General features: G+C 42.5%; 1 protein-coding gene across 2 annotated transcripts in view; it reads right to left on the bottom strand.

The window, feature by feature from the left end:
• Positions 1–4,809, bottom strand: part of LOC137502966 (uncharacterized) — a 145,309-nt gene extending 140,500 nt beyond the window's left edge. The window contains exon 1 of one of the 2 annotated variants that reach the window (XM_068230228.1): positions 4,299–4,809. The gene's annotated coding sequence lies outside the window, so the exon portion shown is untranslated. The remainder of the gene's footprint in view (positions 1–4,298) is intronic. The other variant, XM_068230229.1, reaches the window with a different exon arrangement.
• Between the last annotated feature and the right edge of the window lie 14,690 nt (positions 4,810–19,499).

Raw genomic sequence — 19,499 nt, 5'->3', positions numbered from 1 at the left:
GGCTGAAAATCGTCGGCATACTTGTGCAAGAGCTAACGAAGCACAGCACTCGAGGCTCTGCTATTCATCCTCAAAACTTACCCTTCATCATCATCTAAAGGCTTCGCCTTGTCGCTGCAACCATTGATCTCTTCTCTCTGCGATCCTTTTCATCTCTCCATAACCTTGGCATCCCATCATCTCAACTACCTCTCCAATGATCTTCCGTGGTTTCCCTCTGCCTTTCTTTCCCATCACCTTGCCTTCGAACAAGTTCTTTATGAAGTTATTATGCCGGAGAATGTGACCGAAAACTGATGCTTTTCTCCTTTTTATCGTTGTTATTAAATGTCTCTGGGTGTTTCTCTAAGCACTGCTTCATTAGTTTTCTTCTCAATCCAGCCTACCCTTCGACTGTCTTAAACACACCACTATAATGAAGTCTTCGGAGATATCAAATTTCAGAAAAAAATACGTCTGCAATTGAAAGGACGTTTTAACTAGCGGACTTAACAACAAAAATTGGTTTCACACCCCAATAGCTGTTTCATCGAAGTGAAAAGAATTTCGCCCTTCTTCCTTGACTGCAATCCCTCAAACCGGGCCCTGCTCAGCATTCCTTGGCACAGATTAATGTTTCGTACATCTAAGCATATAATTATATATACATCTTCATTAAGACTTATGGCTTTAGCGTTCAGTCTGCAAGCCTCTGTGAATTTACTAATTGCCTCCTTTAAATCGTTAGAAACAGAGTGGAAGTCGTCTTCGTCTCCCTCTGCTCCTCTTACCCTCCATCATCATCATCATCATCATCTGTTTACCCTCCAGGTTCGGTTTGTCCCTCGGACTCAGCGAGGGATACCACCTCTACCGCCTCAAGGGCAGTGTCATGGAGCTTCAGAGGTCGGGGATACAACTGGGGAGAATGACCAGTACCTCGCCCAGGCGGCCTCACCTGCTATGCTGAACAGGGGCCTTGCGGGGGATGGGGAAGATTGGAAGGGATAGACAAGGAAGAAGGAAGCGGCCGTGGCCTTAAGTTTGGTACCATCCCGGCATTAGCCTGGAGAAGTGGGAAACCACGGAAAACCACTTCCAGGATGGCTGAGGCGGGAATCGAACCCACCTCTACTCAGTTGACCTCCCGAGGCTGAGTGGACCCCGTTCCAGCCCTCATACCACTTTTCAAATTTTCGTGGCAGAGCCGGGAATCGAACCCGGGCCTCCGGGGGTGGCAGCTAATCACGCTAACCACTACACCACAGAGGCGGACCAGGTCTTATGGTGACGATGGAACAGGAAAGGGCTAGGAGTAGGAAGAAAGCGACCGGTGTCTTAAGGTACAGCCCCAGCATTTGCCTGGTGTGAAAATGGGAAAACCATCTTCCGGGCGGGGTTCGAACCCAGTCTCTAGAATACTAGCCACACTTAATCGACTGCAGTTATCGAACTCGCTTAATTACAAAACAATCAAACACAAGCAAAGTTTCATAATAAGAGCAAGTACAGATCTTTCTTTGTTCTAACGTCGCATCACAGAGATTTATGGACAGAAAGGACTAGGATGAGGCCTTTCTTACAGTACATGCCCTTGAAGTGGCCAAATTTTGGGCCGAATCTGTATGACATATATTGTTGTAGACCTTTTACTTGTATATATTTGTGTATATAGTTTGTTTCTTTTAAATGTAGCATTATTCTATTGTACTTCTGATTCGAATAAAGAACAGTACATTCCCAGCATTAGCTAGGTGTGAAAATGGGAAAATCACTGCACAAGTACGAAGCTAACTGGCCGGATGAGGACTGGAGAATCGACGGCAAATAAGTAGGCGACTTCTAAGCGTTTGAAATGATGAACAAATAAATGAGCAGCCTAACGAGAAAATGGCATTACGACGAAATCTCAAATAACGACGAAAGGTTTTAATTTTTTCAACAAGTGTTGCAAAATTAGAGAAGGTGTTTTAGCTATATGAACATTGAATCACGAAATCATTGAGGATTGAACACTTCAAATACTATACCGATAGTACAAAGAATGCTGAAATCCGTATCAACTTTCATTTGATGCGTTTCGGCTAGTAGGAACAGATAGAAAGTATTAGCAGACATCCCCAATGCCGCCTATCTACGTACACTGCGTGGGTTCCTACAGAAAGAGCATTCCTGGCATAGATAATATATTAAGTTCAGAAAAATCCATGCTAGGAGCCAATTTTCAATTAGTTCATGCACTTAGATTTAGCAACATAAGTCTTTTTTTTTTTAAATTTCGTCGGTGACAACTCATTTTTGAGTTGACAACACTTCCGGAGACTGGTTGTATTCGCCTAGCCCGGGACCACCAATTTTACTTACATGGTAGTCGAACCATAGCGATTAATTTGAAAATTTTTCATGAATTGGCTGTAAAAACGAATTACTACACTATAACTAAAATATTCTCAACAGCCATGAACATCGGTGGATCGAAAATTCACTAGCGAATATCGACTACATTAAATCGTATCAGTTTCATTTGTAATGTCAGTGAACCACGAAAATCGCCAAGAGCGAATCATCAAATTTCGAATTTCACTGGTTCATATTCAACAGGTATGTGCAATAATAATAGTAAAAATTTTAGGTCTCACTAGTGCGGATGAATCTATAGACATGAAACTGATGTAATATAGCGCCTTTAAAATAGACATCATAGGACTGATCGGGTATCGAACGGATTGTGCGAGGGTCGGAATTTAATACTAGATAAGTAAAATAAAAAAGCAAAGCAGTCATCTCCGTACAGGCCATGAAGGCCCTTGGAAGAGTGGAAGGTAAAGGCTTCCACTATTCTTAACCTCTACCTGGGGTAGAGTGGTTAGCTTTACGCCCGGCCGCCTTTGCCGCCAGGAATTAACCTGGTACTCATTTTTGGTGTAGGCTGAGTGAACCTCAGGGAGATATGCACCTCCGGAAGTGGAAATCTCGTTTCTTAAATTTTACGACACCCGACGGGGCTTCGAACCCACGTCCTTCCGGGCGAACCGAGCACGCCTTTACCGCCTCGGCCAGACAGCCCCTACTAGATAAGTCAACTGAATGCAAATATTCGACTTTCAGAAAACACTTACTGGTGAAAGATATCCGAATCACGAAATCTTGGTATACACTGAAATATCCGAGAGGAAAAGATCTTTAACAAACGGTATGTACGGTGGAGTAGAATAAAAAGGCTCACAACCATCCACATTAGCGTGCACAAGCTCTTAGAACCGTGATCTCCAAACGACGAGCCCCTAATCCCCATTTCGGTAATTTCGCTTGCGCAGGGGGGCTGGATGTTCATTAAAGGCACAGCCGCTTCGTTCCTCGCCTTTTCTATCGAAGCCCCATCGTTACCGAAAACTTAATCGTTTTAACTATCGGCAGTATTTTTTATGGAGGGATATACCTGATGTGGATAGGCTAAACCCAGAATGACTGGTTCACAAAATACCATTCTTCAGGGAAATTGTAAAATTCACCATCGCTGGTCGGCAAGATGTATGTGAAGTTGCAATAGAAAGAGAAGAAAGTATTCAAGATACTACGTTTTCGCGCGATACACTTTAAGTGGCAATATTAATGCACTCTGCGGTAACAAGTGGTCAATTATAGCCCTAAATAGATCTACAACCCTGGATAGGATTGTAATATGTTTTTATCATAATTGAGAAATGCAGGGATGACAGAAGTTTTGGTCGATGATTTATCCCACAACCAGGCTATCAAATATGCTTTCACATGTGAACAAAATTCGCACTCAGATTAACAATTTCTTTAACCAACCGGCACTATTCACCACTCGAGTGAACGAGCTGATTATTCACAGTCCAAATTAAATGAATGACTAACACCTCCCCCTTCTAATTTGAATACAATGCTATGATTACACAAAGCATGAAGTCCGGTTCTCATTGGAAAGCAAACACACCAAAAGCTGCCATTTCCTACCATACCAAGCTTCCTTAATTACAGTGTATCAACGTGAAATATCAACCCCTTCTTTGTATATTCAACAAGTGGGTGCTAAATTAGGAGTAACAGAAGAAATCAAGCGTAGATGATGCAAACTCTTCAACTCCCTACATATGTAAAAAGTAAGACAGCGTACCATGGGGCAGTTAACACGATTCCGACCGAAGTCTTGTTCAAATGAGATGAAACAGCAATTTAAACCACGACGGTAAGTAAACAAAATGGCGGTTAAGTACACGACGCGTGACTAATACAATAGACGAGAAGACAATGAACAAAGTAAGACCGAAACAGATTGCAAGCAGAATCCTTACCTTATTGATCGCTGTTGGATCTCTTACGTGGAGACTTAGAAGCACATGTCCCAATATGTCAATACTTCTACTGTACACACGTCTTTCTGAATCCCTTCTTTGTCGCTGCTCACTTGTTAACATTTAAATTTGAAACTATACTACAACTGAATTAGCGCCCATCCAACTAAACTACAAAAAAGCATAATCTAAATTAACACATTTAAGCCACAAGTTCATACACAGTTCAAAGTTGAAGGTTAACTTACAACAAACTTACGCAATATTCCCTGCATCACAGCATCAGCGTGAAGCTATTTAGTGACGTTTTACCTTCTGACGTAAATTAACTATCAATATGAGAATATTTCCCATTCTTAGAATGTTCCTAACTAGTGTTAACGCCGACAAGGCACACGGACGATGTAACAGCAGCAACCTTAGACGCAAGCACGTAGCACACTAGAGAAGAAAGGACAGTTGGGATGCGATTTCCAAATAGACGAAGGAAAATCCGTATTCTTGAACTTGTCTTCTCAACGGTCTTCAAAGCAGAGATTCAAAAATCCCAGCTTTGTTGTTCCTGTTCTGAGAAGAACGCTACTCAGCCATTGGTCTAAGAAGTTGGGAGAGGGGAAGTAAAGAGCGCCAGCCAAGAAGAACCAATCGCAAGCACTCTTGTATAATTACGTAGCTTTCTTAAGAGGGGAGAATAGGGGAGTCCCTTCCCAGCTTGTAAGCGTCTCTTGCTGGTTTTCGCCTGAGGACGCATGCTTTCATTCTTTCTTATATACAGATTATTATTTCCCTCTTTCTTTTTCTTCGTCTGCTTGTTCTCGCGTCATGCTTGCTTGCTCTTGAACGTAACCATCAAGACTACTTTTCCAAAGACCTTCTCCGAGCAACAGTGTTGCCAAAGTACAACATTAGAAATTGCTCTCCTCCCCTCTCAAGAAAAATTAGATACAAAGCTTAAGGCGGTCTTTCGTTTGAACAGCGGACTCGCCAGTAAAAGAAAAAACGACCAATAAAAAAAAAGACATTTGCATTGGTGTTTTCTTCCCTTTTTCTGTGTATCTTAATATTCTCAATCCACTCTATTAATCAAGAATTTTGTGCATATATAGAGGAGTTGCGAATACCAATTCCTGTTTTGAGGGAAGGAAATATGGTGGTGGTATGTGAAGGTGATCATAGATATGCCAGCCTCGTATCGATAGTTTTACTGGAAAGTAAAAGAACTCCTGCGAGACAAAATTCCGACACTTCGCAGTCTCCAAAATCCGTTAAAGTTTTAAAATGTTTTTAAAAATAAGTCATAACTCTTCAAAAGAGAACGCGAATGACACAACGCAATGGATGTGAATAACATACTGGAAACACAGATTGTCGCAACTATCACATTCAGTCAAAAAATAAGGTAAAGCTGTGTTCGGCCCCGCGGTGTAGGGGGCAACGCGTCATCTGGCGACCCCAGGTTCGATTCCCGGCCGGGTCAGGGGTTTTTAATTGTAAATGATTAATATCCCTGGCCTTTTGTGTCGTCCTTAACGTTCCTTTCCTCACATTCAACACTCTACACTTCCGGTATTCCAATTTCACGCAGGTTCATATCATATGGCGCAAGTAGGGGCAAAGGATCTCTACAGGTCGATGCCCCGAATATACAGCATTTTTTTTTTTTAAGGTGAAGGTGTAAAAACGGTGTTATGCAATTTCTTTGGTGTGGCACAGTTTAAGAGTTTAGTGTTGTCTCATCCAGGTACTGCAAATTACTTAGGAATTCGAATTTGCTATAAAACTCTTCTAACCTTCTTAACCCGTTTACCCTCCAGGGTTGGTTTTTCCCTCGGACTCAGCGAGGGATCTCACCTCTACCGCCTCAAGGGCAGTGTCCTGGAGTGTGAGACATTGGGTCGGGGATACAACTAAGATGGAGGACCAGTACCTCGCCTAGTCGGCCTCACCTGATATGCTATACAGTGGTCTTGTAGGGGGGATGGGAGGATCGGAAGGGACGGACAAGGGAGATGGAAGGAAGCGACTGTGGCCTTAAGTTAAGTACGATCCCGGCATTGCCTGGAGCAAAAGTGGAAAACCACTGAAAACCACTTCCAGAATGGTTGAGGTGGGAACTTAAAGCCAACACCATTATTACCACCCTTTTTAGAATAAATTTAACTTATTCCAATTATCAACTACGATAGAATAACACGCCTGTCTATTATAAAAGCAGAAGCGTATTTACGTTAAGTTACTACTAATGTTTTAAAATGTTTTTAAATATTCCATAACTCTTCAAAAGAGAACACAGTGCAATGGATGTGAATAAGATATTGGAAACATACATTGTCGCAACAATCACATTCAGTCAAAAGTAAAGTAAAGCTGTACAATCGGTGGTATTTGAAGGTGCTCAAATACGTCAACCTCAAATTCCTAAGTAATTTACTGGCATGTAAAAGAACTCCTGCGGGACAAAATTCCGGCACCTCGGCGTCTCCGAAAAACCGTAAAACTAGTTAGTGGGACGTAAAGCAAATAACATTATTATTATTACAGATGTACAAAGCAGCCACAAAAAGAAAAAAAGAAAAACAACTGAAACAGCCGAGTTTAATACGACTTTTGAAGGAAAGGAGTCCGCCTCTGTGGTGCAGAGGTTAGTGTCATTAACTGCAACCCCGGAGACCCAGGTTCGATTCCTGGCTCTGCCACAAAATTTGAAAAATGGGACGAGGGCTGGAACGGGATACACTCAGCCTCGGGAGGTCAACTGAGCAAATGGGTTTCGATTCCCACCTCAGCCATCCTGGAAATGGTTTTCAGTGGTTTCCCACTTCTCCTTCAGGCAATGCCGGGATCGTACCTAACTTAAGGCCAGGGCCGCTTCCTTCCATCTTCCTTGTCTGTCCCTTCCGATTCTCCCATCCCCTAATCAAGGCCCCTGTTCAGCATAGCAGGTGAGGCCGCCTAGGCGAGGTACTGGTCCTCCTCTCAGTTGTATCCCCCGACCCAAAGTTTCAAGTTCCAGACACTGCCCTTGAGGTGGTAGAGGGTCCCTCGCTGAGTCCGAGGGAAAAACCAACCCCGGTGGGGGGAGGGGGAGGGGTAAACGGGTTAAGAAGGAAAGGAAGATTTTTCGGGTGAATACATTCCTGGTTATTATAGACAGATTGATGTCTGAATTGGAGAAAAGGAAAACAAATCATTAGAAGAGTTTTACAGCAAATTCGAGTTCCTAAGTAATTTACCTGGATGAGACAACACTAAACTCTTAAACTGTACCATAAACGCCAAAGGAATTGCATTACGAATACTGTTCATCCGAGAACCCTTCAGTCCTCTCAAACAATCCCCCTGTGGGTGGGGGCGGTAGAATAACACCCACGGTATCCTCTGCCTGTCGTAAGAGGCGACTAAAAGGGACCCCAGGGGTTCTGAACTTTGGAGCGTGGGTTGGCGACCACGGGGCCCAAAGCTGAGTCCTGGCATTGCTTTCACTTACTTATGCCTGGTTCCTCACTTTCATCTAGTCTATCTGACCTTCCTTGGTCAACTCTTGTTCTTTTCCGAGCCCGACGGTATTATGTATGGAGGCCTTTCATTTTCACTCCCTTCGTGGCCCTTGTCTTTCTTTGGCCGATGCCTTCATTTTTCGAAGTGTCTGACCCCTTCCATGTTTTTTCTCTGATTAGTGTTATATAGAGGATGGTTGCCCAGTTTTACTTCCTCTTAAAACAATAATCACAACCACCTCCTCTCAACAACTTTGCCGTACTCTCCGTGAAACCTGACATTAATTAGCAACTAGACTATGAAGATGTGGTCAACGAATTCTCACCAAAGAAAGCACGCCGCAAATCACTCGTTGCCTCACTGGATTTGGGGAGTTCATTATGCATTTATTATCATTATTGTCCGATTACTTGGCTGAATGATCAGCGTTGAGACTTCGGTTCAGAGGGTCCCGGGTTCGATTCCCGGTCGGGGATTTTAAATCGTGTCTGATTTATCCTTCTAGTTCCGGGACTGGTTGTTTGTGTTTTTTTCAAACGCTCCCCTCCTCATATTCAGACAACATACCACTCTACCAACCACTACAGAATCATGCAATAGTGATTACATCCCTCTAAATAAGGTTGGCGTCATGAAGGGCATCCGGCCGTAAAACAGGGCCAAATCCACAGTTCGCACCCACGATTACTATTATTATTATTATTATTATTATTATTATTATTATTATTATTATTATTATTATTATTATTATTATTATTATTTGAGTCGTCAGTCCATAAACTGGTTTGATGCAGCTTCCATGCATCCTTATATTGTGCTATCACTTTCATTCATACGTAATTACTACATCCTAAATCTGCTCTAATCTGTTTATCATATTCATACCTTGGTCTATCTCTACTGTTCTTACCTCCCACACTTCCTTCAAGAACGAACTGAACAACTATTGGTGTCTTAAGATTTGTTTTATCATATCTTCTTCTGGTCGAATTAAGCCATATCAATCTCCTTTCACCAATTCTTCATTACTGATTCGATCAACCCATTTCACCTTCAGCATTCTTCTGCAACATTACATTTCAAAAGCTTCTATTCTCTTTCTTTCTGATCTGGTTATCGTCCATGTTTCACTTCCATACAATGCCACGCTCCAAACAAAAGTCTTCAAAAACATCTCTCTAATTCCTATATCTATGTTCGAAGTAAATAAATGTCCTTTTTTTTTTTTGGTTTTTTACTCATGTCATTGTTAGTTATTTTACTTATTCACCTACTTTATTTAAGACTTCATGTCCTAATATAATATTACCTGCGTCACCTGCTTTCGTTTGACTGCCCTCCATTACTTTTGTTTTGACCTTATTTATTGTAATCTTGCACTCCTTCCCCAAGATTCTGTGCATGAAAATCCACAGCCTGTTTCCAGTCATTCGACCGGGTCAGGAATGGAATAAATGAAGCTCCCATCTAGCGGCAAGGATAGGAATTACCGAGCTCGATAGCTGCAGTCGCGTAAGTGCGGCCAGTATCCAGTATTCGGGAGATAGTAGGTTCGAACCCCACTGTCGGCAGCCCTGAAGATGATTTTTCGTGGTTTCCCAATTTCACACCAGGCAAATGCTGGGGCTGTACCTTAATTAAGGCCACGGCCGCTTCCTTCCCACTCCTAGCCCTTCCCTGTCCCATCGTCGCCATAAGACCTATCTGTGTCGGTGCGACGTAAAACAACTAGCAAAAAAAAGAAAAGATAGGAAATGTGCCGGCTGCCGAAGCCTGTCGCACTCCTTTGGGGCAATGATTAATGAATGATAGATGGAATGATATCGGAGAGTGTTGCTGGAATGAAATATAATCCCAAGAAAAACCTGAACCGCCTCAGTTTTGTCCAGCACAAATTTCTTCTCATGTGGTGACCGGGATTTGAACCATTGGACCCAGCAGTGAGAGGCCGGCGCGCTGCCGCCTGAGCCACGGAGGCTGTAAGTTTTTGTGCATACTATTCAGCAATCTTTCCACATATTATTATTATTATTATTATTATTATTATTATTATTATTATTATTATTATTATTATTATTGATATAGTTTACTTGAAGCATTCATGTCAAAATACACGGCAGAAGTATACATTTCTCTGTCTAGGAGCGCCAAATAGCTAAATTCTCCGCTGAGTAAGAGGCGACTAAAAAGGCGGATGCGGCGTTCTCAAGTTAGGAACGATGATGGCGACCACGGTTACCTGGCTAAGTTTATTACTGATTCCACTTACTTGTGCCAGGTTCCTCTCTTTCATCTATCCTATCCGACCTCCCTTGGTCAACTCTTGTTCTTTTCCGACCCCGACGGTGTTAGACCATTCGAGGCCTAGGGAGTCTTTTATGTTCACGCCTCCGTGGCCTTTGTATTTCTTTGGCCGATATCTTCATTTTGCAAAGGTTCAGATCTCTTCCATTTTTCTCTCGGATTAGTGTTATATAGAGGATTGTTACCTAGTTGTATTTCCTCTTAAAACAATAATCACCACCACCACCATCTCGTTTGGTCAACTCTTGATCTCTTCCAACAACCCTGAGCGTATTGGGTGTACGATGCCTAGAGTCTTTCAGTAATATAACCGGTAATTCAGTTCTGCTTTGTTTCTTCTGCTGCAGCTCTTCTCCGCGAGATGGCACTGCTGTAGCAATTTCAGAAATTAAGCCTCAACGATGGACTCACCATTAGTGTGACATTACCATTTTCTGTATGTGTGTGTTAAAGAACTAGAAATAATGTTGCACATAAGTTCTTCAATGTATTCAAACATGTATAATGTTTCCATTGTGCCTAGTAATTTCCATGCCTCTCTTTCCCCTTAGGAAGTAGTTCGTACTGTATTTCTATATCCACTCCCTTACTCACTTTTCGTAAGATATAATGCAGATAAAAGCCCCAGATGACCAACCTGAACTTGGGGGTGGTGGTGATCATAGTGTTGTCATGTTGAGGGATTTATAATGCTGGGCAAAACATCAAGTAAATAATACAGGAATTGTTATATTCCGGGAAAATGCTTTGCACTATGACAGAAAACTAACTTCACAGAACTTGCTGTAGACTGCAAGATGTGTTCCCTTCTTCTCCTGAGAAGATTGTGATAAAAATATCTAATTTCTTTCCAACCACATCAATATTTACGACGTAGGATGCTTTAAGAAGCGTAGAATCGTCAAACAGTCGAAGAAGTGTTTCCTGTCACCTGTCGTCTATTACAGCTGCTGGAATGAAGTGCGTCCTTCCTAGACTAAAAAGAGGGGGACATGTCAACCACTGCGTTCTCGATTAATGTGTTCAATGCCAAGAAAACTCCACAATAGTCTCAAAAGAACCTCTCAGATCATAGTTTTTTTTTAATTTATTCACCATTGGACGAAATAACTGATCGATGACAGTAAAATGCATGAAGTTTACGGAGTTGATATTGCTTTTATAAATCCTGGAAAATATTTACAAAAAGAAACAAGCAATCCTAAGTCTCTTTCGGGTTTAGAATGTTCAGCATAAATACTCAATTATGTGCACAATTTCCATTTTTTTTTTCCTGTGTTTTAGGCTAAATCAAGCTAACTAACCCAGGTAACCCTTGTTCCTATTCCTTAGCATTAGTGAGAAACAAATTTATTTCAATTTTACAAAATCATGTTCTCATACTACCTTCATACCGGAGGACATGGAGGAAATAGTATTACGCGCATTCTAAGTCATCTACGTACAGGCGATGAAGGCCCTTGGAGGGGTGGGATGTAAAGGCTTCCGCTGTCCGTAACCTTGGCACTTGATGAGGTGGAGTGATCAGCTCTACGCCCGTCTGCCTTTGTTCCGAGGAATTCAACTGGTACTCATTTTCGGTGTAGGCTGAGTTAACCTCAGGGTCACATACACCCCCAGAAGTGGAAATCTCGTTTCTTAAATATTTCGAATTTCTGACGGGGAATCGAACCCACGTCCTACCGGGTTAACCAAGCACATTTCTTTGTTTTAAATTTGTTTTACGTCGCACCGACACATATAGGTCTTACGGCGACGATGCGATACAAAAGGCCTAGGTGTGAAAATGGGAAACCACGGAAAAGCACACCTTTACCGCCTCGGCCAGGCAGCCCCTTCCAGGACTTATATTTTAACAAAAATGGGTAAATACAGTATGAACATAGGCTACAGGCAGGCTAAAAATGTTCAAAATATAGATATATTTAAAGTATTTATAAGTGGTACGAGAACTGGAAGAGGATCCACTCAGCCTCGGGAGGTCAAGTGAATAGAGGGTCTCAATTTCCACCTCATCCATCGTCGAAGTGGTTTTCTGTGGTTTCCCATTTCTCCTCCAGGCAAATGCCGGTACCGGTATGGTACCTAACTTAAGGCCACGACCGCTTTCTTCCCTCTTCCTTGTCTATCCCTTCCAATCTTCCCATCCCCTCACAAGCCCAGTGATCAGCATAGCAGGTGAGACACCCTGGGCGAGATATTGGTCCTTCTTCCCAGTTGTACCCCTGACCAAATGTCCATAGTACCAAGGAAATGAATTTTTTTCCTCTCATTTCTCTCTGTGCGCGCAACGCGAAAAAAATGGCTACTCCTAATGTTATTCGTAAAATGGCAATTTAGGGGAAGGTCTAAAATTCAATTCTCAAAAATATATGTTATTAGTGGTCCTATCGATAAATATAACATAACTAAAATTATGAAAATGAAAACCTACAACCTGTTTTCCAGTCATTGACCCGGTCAGGGATGTAATGAATGAAGCAGATATAGGCTGTTAGTACGATGGAGTCGCCACTCCCAAAGTGATATTTAATGAATGATTGATGCTATGAAATGATAATGGAGAGTGTTGCTGGAATGAAAGATGACAGGGAAAACCGGAGTACCCGGAGAAAAACCTGTCCCACCTACGCTTTGTCCAGCACAAATTTCACATGGAGTGACCGGGATATGAACCACGGTATCCAGCGGTGAGAGGCCGACGCGCTGCCGTCTGAGCCACGGAGGCTAACTAAAATTATATAGAATTAAATTTTCGATCATTTATGGTTATACATTTTTACCGTACCGGCTATGATAACAGAGATATTCAATGCCGAGACACGAGAGAAAATGGGTGAAAATAATTTAATGAAAATCGGTATGTAAAGTCGGGGAAAAAAATCATTGCAGTCCAGTTCACGCTGAATGAAATAGTAGTTTAGAGGAAGGCGCCTAAAATTGAATTTTTAAACACCTATGTTATTATGCACTTTAATAAAATCTTGTTCACAAACATGTACACGGCTTCATCTAGAATTCTGTATACAGTGTAGAATTCCGTAGCGAAGTACGGGTACACCAACGAGTAAAGAACATCTGAATGATTTTTTTTTTTTCAATTTTCTTTACGTCCCACCGATACAGATAGGTCTTACGACGACGATGGGACAGGAAAGGGCTAGGATTTGGCCTTAAGTAAGGTACAGCCCCAGCATTTTCCTGGTGTGAAAATGGGAAACCACGGAAAACCATCTTCAGGGCTGCCGACAGTGGGATTTGAACCCACTATCTCCCGAATACTGGACGCACTTAAGCGACTGCAGCTATCGAGCTCGGTCATCTGAATGAAAACCTACAACCTGTTTTCCAACAATGACTGGGTCAGGAATGGAATGAGGTTAAAAACTGTGCCGGCTGCCGAAGCCTGTCGCACTCCTCTAGGGCAATGATTAATGATAATGACTGACAGATGAAATGATGTTGGAGAGTGCTACTGGAATGAAAGATGACAGGGAAAACCGGAGACCCGGAGAAAAACCTGTCCCGCCTCCGCTTCTTCCAGAACAAATCTCACATGGAGTGACCGTGATTTGAACTACGGAACCGAGCGGTGCAAGGCCGACGCGCTCCCGCCTGAGCCACTGGGGCTTTATAAAAAGAGCATCAGAATCCAGTTTGAAATACCCCTGCTGTACAGTATGTGTTTATCGCCTCCCCTATGTTTAAATACACTTTCTTTCTTTCTTTCTTTCTTTCTTTCTTTCTTTCTTTCTTTCTTTCTTTCTTAATCGTTTTACCCTCCAGGGTTGGTTTTTCCCTCGGACTCCTCGAGGGATCCCACCTCAACCGCCTCAAGAGCAGTGTCTGGAGCTTCAGACTTTGGGTCGGCGGATACAACTGGGGAGAATTGCATCCTCATCACGACGCGCAGGTCGCCGACGGGCGTCAAATCAAAAGACCTGCACTTGGCGAGCCGAACTTGTCCTCGGACACTCCCAGCACTAAAAGCCAAACGCCATTTCATTTCACTGGGGAGAATGACCAGTACCTCGCCCAGGCGGCCTCACCTGCTATGCTGAACAGGGCCTTGTGGAGGGATGGGAAGATTGGATGGGACAAGCAAGGAAGAGGGAAGGAAGCGGCCGTGGCCTGAAGTTAGGTACCATCCCGGCATTTGCCTGGAGGAGAAGTGGGAAACCACGGAAAACCACGTCCAGGATGGCTGAGGTGTCCTCAGTTGTCCTCCCGAGGTTGAGTGAACCCCTTTCCAGTCCTCGTACCACTTTTCAATCGGGAATCGAACCCGGACCTCCGGGGGTGGCAGCTAATCACGCTAACCACTACACCACAGAGGCGGACTTAAATACACTTACTGTCTTAAATTTCTATTGATATATTCCTAGTGTCTTCTGTTGTACAACATTTTATACTCGCAAATACGCATATTTTTCTAGCAACATTCCAACTAAACTCACTCTCTGTCGTTTTGGATGTAACAAGTTAAATCTTTTCCTCATACCTTTTATCAAAGGATTGTTATCAAAGGACATTTTATAAAACATTCCTCCATTACATTTTCATATATTTTACTAAGGTTGTTTGACATGTTCCAGGGTAGTGTACTGTAATACCAGCCTAGGGAAAGAAAGTCTACGTAGCGTGCAATATTCGTGGTCAAGGCCTCTTCCAGTCCTTTGTTAAAATGAACCGTTCTAAACCGTTGTTCTGAGAATTCTGGTCAGTAAACAGCGCAGGTAGCATTTCCTCTGCACCCCTTTCCGCTCTTTTATTTCGCAAAGACTGCCTTGCCAAGGGATTTCCCAACTTGAACAGTCTCATGCTAAAACAACGGCCGCTAAATTATGCCGGGTACGAAAATTGCACTGATGTCAAATATTGTAACTGCGAAGCAACAGATGGTTGAAAGTCGCTTACCTCCGTGGAAGGTTTGCCAACGCTGGCTGTGCAGTGCTCTTTAGTCGAAACCGGTCCGTCCGATCAGCACTGTCGCACTGACAGTTTGACGGAATTTCGATGGAGACGGCAGGAAAAATATGGCTTTGAAGGCCATGGATTTTCTGACGGAAATTATTACCAGACGTGCCAACTCCCCCGATTTATGCGGGAGATTCCCTATTTTTTTTTATCCTTCTACCTCTCTCCTGCTCGCAGAGATTTATCTCCTGATTTTGAGAGCAGATTTAGTATTCGTGTATTTTTTGAAAATCACAGGTTTTTCCTCGTTCTTTCGCTAGCTGGAGAGAATTGATGATCAGTGCACTCTGGCGAGACAGATGCAATCAGCTGGTGGTGTTCTTAACAATATGACAGAAACTAACGTAATGCTTTTTATTTTATCATTTCCACATAGCAATGCCGACTGTGAGACTGTTTTGAACAAATTTACAAGCACAAAAATTCAATTCAGATCAAAGCATCCCGAAAAAGATATATATTCTTTTCGCAAGTTGCTTTACGTCGCACCGATACAGATAGGTCTTATGGCGACGATGGGACAGGAAAGGCCTAGGAATGGGAAGGAAGCGGCCGTGGCCTCAATTAAGGTACAGCCCCTGGTGTGAAAATGGGAAACCACGGAAAACCATCTTCAGGGCTGTCGGCAGTGGGGTTCGAACCCACTATCTCCCACATGCGAGCTCACAGCTGCGCCAACTCGCCCGGTGAAAAAGAATTCTGAAAAATATTAAACCTTAAAACACGTTTAATAAGGCCAGTGCTTTGAGCACAAATCTAGCTCAGAAATGTATGAAGAGTCTATGTTCCAAAGCTTAGATAGATGCAGTATTTCAGTATTTATAATTACACTCATTAATTAATAAATAAGAGAAGTATGTAATTGAGTAGTATAATGTGTTAAATATTCTTTAAATTTACGTCATCAATGATGTTTTGTAACATGTCGGGATATGCCGAAAAAAAATCTTCTGATTTTTTACTTTTGAAAGTTGCGTCTGTATTACGAATTACATCGCCTTCAAGAATGCTCAATAATGTAAAAACTTCCCTCAGAAATAGGCTTGCCAAACGTCCCGGTTAAATGTATTATGTTACCCATAAGATAAATTAAGCAATTTCTTTATCAGGAAAATTAATCACCGTTCAAAAGGGCATATGACTACAGATAGACCGACAGTTTTCTGTGTACTTGAAGAACTCAAAGTAGACAGGAAAGCAAGAGAATTAATCATGCAAACACCAACAAGCACCACTTCCAAGGTTAAATTTTTAGGGGAATTGTCTGAACCATTTGATGTTAAAACAGGAGTCCGACATGGAGATGGGTTGCCCCCTTTATTGTTTAATCTTGTTCTGGAAAAAGTGATTAGGACTTGAGAAAAATATTACGTGAAAACAAAATGAATTTACAGTGTTTAGCCTTCGCTAATGACTTAGGAGTGTTGTCCAGTAACAGACAGGAAGCGATTGCATCCATTGAAAAGCTCCATGAAATTGCATCCAGAGCAGAACTACAGATCTTACATCAGAAAACTCACTACATGGAAGGATGTCTTCGGTACCTAGATGGACAACCAATGAAAACCCATTATGGCAAAATTTCCCGAGTGTCTACATTCAAATACCTGGGAGAAGTTGTCCAAACTTAGACTCACTTAGATCAAACATAATTTTAAAAAAATGTAAAATTAAGACATTATAACACTGTAATCAAGCCTGAATCACCACTATATGCATCTGAAACACTGGTCACTGGGGGCAGGCCGTTGATTAAAGATGCAGAAAAGCAATAAAGAAAAATCTTAAGGAAAATTTAATTAAGACAAATTTGGATGATAAGGAAATCTCATGACCTGTACCAACACTGAGAAAATCTCAGACACATTTAGGAAAAGATGTTTTGAAATTTTATGGACATATTCTCAGAATGGGTACTGAAATTTTTGGAGACGAAATAGGCAACGACATAAGCAAAATAAGTTCAATTGCGCTCCTTAGTTGGGCATAACGAAGTAAGAAGAAAGAGATACAGAACTAAACGAGGCTAGAGAACCATCTAACAAATAGAGGATTGTGGCGGCGTTTAGTAAATTCACAGAGGCTTGCAGACTGAACGCTGAAAGGCTTAACAGACTACAATGAAGATGTATGTATGTATGTTTTTTTTTTTTTTTTTTTGCTTTACGTCGCACCGACACAGATAGGTCTTATGGCGACGATGGGACAAGGAAGGGTGTGGGAAGTGGGAAGGAAGCGGCCGTGGCCTTAATTAAGGTACAGCCCCAGCATTTGCCTGATGTGAAAATGGGAAACCACGGAAAACCATTTACAGGGATGCCGATAGTGGGGTTCGAACCTACTATCTCCCGAATACTGGATACTGGCCGCACTTAAGCGACTGCAGCTATCGAGCTCGGTATGTATGTATTTCAAAACCCTTATGTGCTGTTTAAATTATAAAGTTCATGTTTATTTCCGGGGGTGGGGAGGGGGGTTTGAAGCCCCACTGGATACGTACGGCCTTGAATGCAGAGAAGCGATTTATTTCTGCGTTTGGCCCCGCAGACCTGAGAGCGAAATCTTCAGCACACACACACACACACACATCCTGCCTGACCTGACCTAACACAATGCAAAGCCTACTGCGCACGCTGACACACTGCTGCTTCGCCCCCATGGCCTCCTTTGTGCAGCTAAGCTGTGTAAACACGACTAGAGACTTAAAAACATGAAGTTCAGCCATATCTCCGTCTCTATTTAACGATATCGCTATCGTAATTATATCGTTGCTAATAAGGACTCTTAAACTACGATTTCCTAAGTATGTGTGTGATTTTCTCTGAGTATTAGCATGCCGTATAAGTCATGAGATTTCCTTACGATCCAGATTCCCCCTGTACAGATTAGTGCAAATATTTTCCTTACCGGACGAATTGGCCGTGCGATTAGGGACGCGCAGCCGTGAGCTTGCATGCGGAAGATAGTGGGTTCGAACCCCCCTGTCGGTAACCCTGAAGATGGTTTTCCGTGGTTTCCCATGTTCACACCAGGCCAATGGAGCTGTACATTAAGGCCACGGCCGCTTCCTTTCCATTCTAGATCTTTACTCAATGATCTGCTGCCGATGATCATTATTTCAGATGCATGTAGTGCTTCAGGCTTGATTGTATGTATGTATGTATGTATGTATGTATGTATGTATGTATGTATGTATGTATGTATGTATGTATGTATGTATGTGTGTATGTATGTATGTATGTATGTATGTATGTATGTATGTATGTATGTATGTTCAGTCCGTCAGCGATGCCGCTGGTGGGATCCTCAACAGCTCTGCCATCAGCTGTCATAGATGGCTTAGGCATCACTGAAGAGGCGTAGTAGGGAAATGAAGAGTGAGGCAGTTTCCCGTTGCTTTCCTCACTTCAGGCGTGGTTACAGTGTTGTAATGCCTTGATTTTGCATTTCGGGATGTTGATTTTGTATTATTTCTGTTCCATGTGAGTCTGTACGCTCTTTGTAGTTTAGAGATCCTTTCTGTGTTTCCTTCACGATTCAGTCCTGAAGGTTGGATGATTTCTCCCAGGTATTTGAATTTAGACACTTGGAGTATTTTGCCATATTGCGTTTTCATTGTTTGTCATATTAGATACCAATCCCTCCATGTAGTGGGTTTTCTGGTAGGCTATGAGAGATCTAGAATTCTTATTATCGGAATCCCTGGCTGAATGGTGAGCGACGAGGCCTTTGGTTCAGGGGGTCCTGGAGTTCGATTCCCGGCCAGGTCGAGGATTTTTATCGCGTCTGATTAATTTTTCTGGCCCGGGGACTGGTTGTTAGTGTTTGTCCCTAGACTTTTCTCTTCATATTCAGACAACAAACAACACTACCAACCACCACAGAAACTCGCAACAGTGATTATTGCTCCACATATAGGGGTGGCGTCAAGAAGGGTATCCGGTCATAAAACAGGGCCAAATTCACATGTGTGACCCAATTCCCACCCGCGACCCCCCCCCCCACCCCAGTGTGGGAAAAGCGGTGGTAGAAGAAGAAGATTATTATACTTTCTTCGTCAAGACCAATAATAGTTATAATTTCGTGTGGCTATTTCTAGCCGAGTGCAGCCCTTGTAAGGCAGACCCTCCGATGAGGGTGGGCGGCATCTGCCATGTGTAGGTAACTGCGTGTTATTGTGGTGGAGGATAATGTTATGTGTGGTGTGAGAGTTGCAGGAATGTTGGGGACAGCACAAATACCCAGCCCCCGAGCCATTGGAATTAACCAATGAGGTTAAAATCCCCGACCCGGCCGGGAATCGAGCCCGGGACCCTCTGAACCGAAGGCCAGTACGCTGACCATTCAGCCAACGAGTCGGACAATAATAATAATAATAATAATAATAATAATAATAATAATAATAATAATAATAATAATAAT

This window comes from Anabrus simplex, chromosome 14 (assembly GCF_040414725.1).
Source record: "Anabrus simplex isolate iqAnaSimp1 chromosome 14, ASM4041472v1, whole genome shotgun sequence".
Lineage (NCBI taxonomy): Eukaryota > Metazoa > Arthropoda > Insecta > Orthoptera > Tettigoniidae > Anabrus > Anabrus simplex.
This window is presented reverse-complemented; position numbering and strand designations above follow the sequence as displayed.